Genomic DNA, 2,545 nt, shown 5'->3' on the forward strand with positions numbered 1-2,545 from the left:
TAGCAAGGTATGGATATCATTTTGTTGAACATTTGGGCATGTAGGAAATGAAGCCGACCGCGCGACTGACCATCACTTCTAGTGTATGGATTGAAGGGGTATCTGTGCCGCGGCGTAATGAACCACTTTCTTGTTAAAACACCGGAGTTCCCCTGTACATCAGGGCGGGGCATTTAGACGGGCCATAACCGATAACCGTACGACTAACATCGTGATAGAAACGTCTCTCATTTACGTGTGTAGGGGCGTCCCTTACTTTTTAGTTTCTACCCACAAATTTACAGATCAAGCCTCTTAAGTGCTTGCTTCCCTATTGGAATAAAGTCATCATATTCCAGTTAGTGTAGCCCAACACACCTGAATGGCTTTATAGCCGTGTTTTGTGATCCTAAGTAAATAAAACAGGTGATTTTAAAAAATCTAGCATTTTTCCAAGGTTTGCGTGAGCGAATTTTTTCTGGTTATTACAATGTGCTGAAGGCGGGCAGTCAAGGGTTGTTGAGTGATGAAATGTTGTTTTCTAGAAGGGGTGTTTTTGCAGGGAAAGGCAGATGTCGTGATGGCGATGCAAACGAAGTTATAACACTCTACATACATCAGTTAAGAATCAGTAGCCATAAATTGGAAACAGGCAGATACTACAATGTAGCCCCTGACCAAAGGTTTTGTCCTTTCTGTCCAAAACATATTGAAGATGCATTTCATTTTTAATGGAATGTTCTAGATACGCTATTCTACGTAATGAGCTATTCACATTTCTCGGAATCCAGTAAAGCAGATTTTAAGAGACTCGATGCTAGACAGATTTGTATATATGTTTAGATGCCACAACTCCCATAATGCAAAGATAGGCAAATATATCAAAGACTGCTTTGCTATTAGAAAGAATACTGAAACTCATGATTAGCCCAACTCGACTGTAACACTATATCAAAGACTTGTGTTATCCCCACTTGTTATGTTATGTTAATTAAGATGTTAAGTCTTATTCTATACACCTATTTTGTACTTTGTGTAATAGTCGTTGCCATACATTGTACCATGTACAAATGTCGTGCAATAAAGTTCCCATACTCACTAATGCACTCTAACTTTTTGAGAGCCCTGCGTCATCATATATGCCGACTTGTTGAGGGGCCCGAGTGGGGTCGGCGCCCCAGCTCGAACAAGCATCCCCTCCCCTCGTCTTCGGTCGTGCCCCCTCCCGTTCTTGGCTGCCTCGTTTAAATTTCGTCCACGATCTTTGCCATCCGCCCCGAGATCGATTGGCAAAAGATCTCAGATCAAACAGATATCTTCATTTTCTCCATCGTTTGTTTCTCGCTTTCTCAAGATAAGACGTGCGTGCACACACAGTTAAGATTGTTAAGATTGAAATAAGATTTGCTGGAATACGTACTAATGAAACAGTAGCCTACTTTATAGAAATGTCTTTTCAGTCACATTAAGCAACAATAAAACCATGGATCAGGTAACGCATTGTAAATGTAACTCCGATTTGGATCACAAAAGTTGCCTGCAACTGATTAGGACCCGGTGCCCGCGCTTTCCTTGCAATCTGAGTTATGTGTCCTAGATGTCATAGATAGATTGCTTTATTATCAGTAGTTTTATGCGTGTTATTTATGCGTGTTATTTTTGATAACCCATTCTTGTAAATTTTGTTTTGGACGATGTTTTATATAGGCAGAAACCGCTGGCAAACTTTTTCCTGGCCAAGGCTCAGGTCACATTTCCTAACCGGGGCCTGACCGATGTTTAAACAAACGAAAAATTAAAACGTATACTTAAAGAATATACACAAATTATGCCCAGGAATCTTCTATCCACGCAAAGGAGCTATCTACCACCGAAAAATCGGGACCACAGCATGTCCAAAACACACGATATCAAACCCGTAAGTTCCGCTGCAGCACTGAGGGAAGCCGATAGGGGGCCAAAAATCTAATAATCGCCAGTTTTCGTCATACATACCTGGTTCCAGGCCAAAACAGGGACACAAATAATACCTGTACGGTATCTGGTCTCCAAAGGGTCATGCAGACATTACCTGTATGGTTCCTCACCTGTTGTCGAGGCCAGTAAATATTTACATTTTCTACAGTTGAGTGGCCAGACTCATCACGCATAGCCTGTCTACCCTGGGCACAAAGGCTTTGTTAGCGATGCTGCCCTGGAGTCTTGGCAAGCAATGATTGAGAAAACCTGCAGCTGTGGCTAGTCATGACTCTTTTTGGATAATCGTTGCAGAATTGGGCGGCAAGATCAACTGTTGAGGAAGACCAAAGCGGCGCCAGTGGAACGCAACATTCGTCATGGAAAACGATGGGTCCAAACAAGCAGCGGTACGATGTTACCTGTAACGAGTGTACAACAGGCGTTGTCAGTACAGTCAAACCTGCCCAAGCAACCACCTCTTCTTAGCGACCACCTGGCGATTACGATCGCTTTTTCTCGGTCCCGAAATTTTTCCCTAAACATAAGCATTAAGACCTTCTTCAGACTTCACAACGACCTGGCCAACGTGACCGCGACCGCCAAAATT

The sequence above is a fragment of the Branchiostoma floridae genome, chromosome 1 (assembly GCF_000003815.2).
Source record: "Branchiostoma floridae strain S238N-H82 chromosome 1, Bfl_VNyyK, whole genome shotgun sequence".
Taxonomy (NCBI): Eukaryota; Metazoa; Chordata; class Leptocardii; order Amphioxiformes; family Branchiostomatidae; genus Branchiostoma; species Branchiostoma floridae.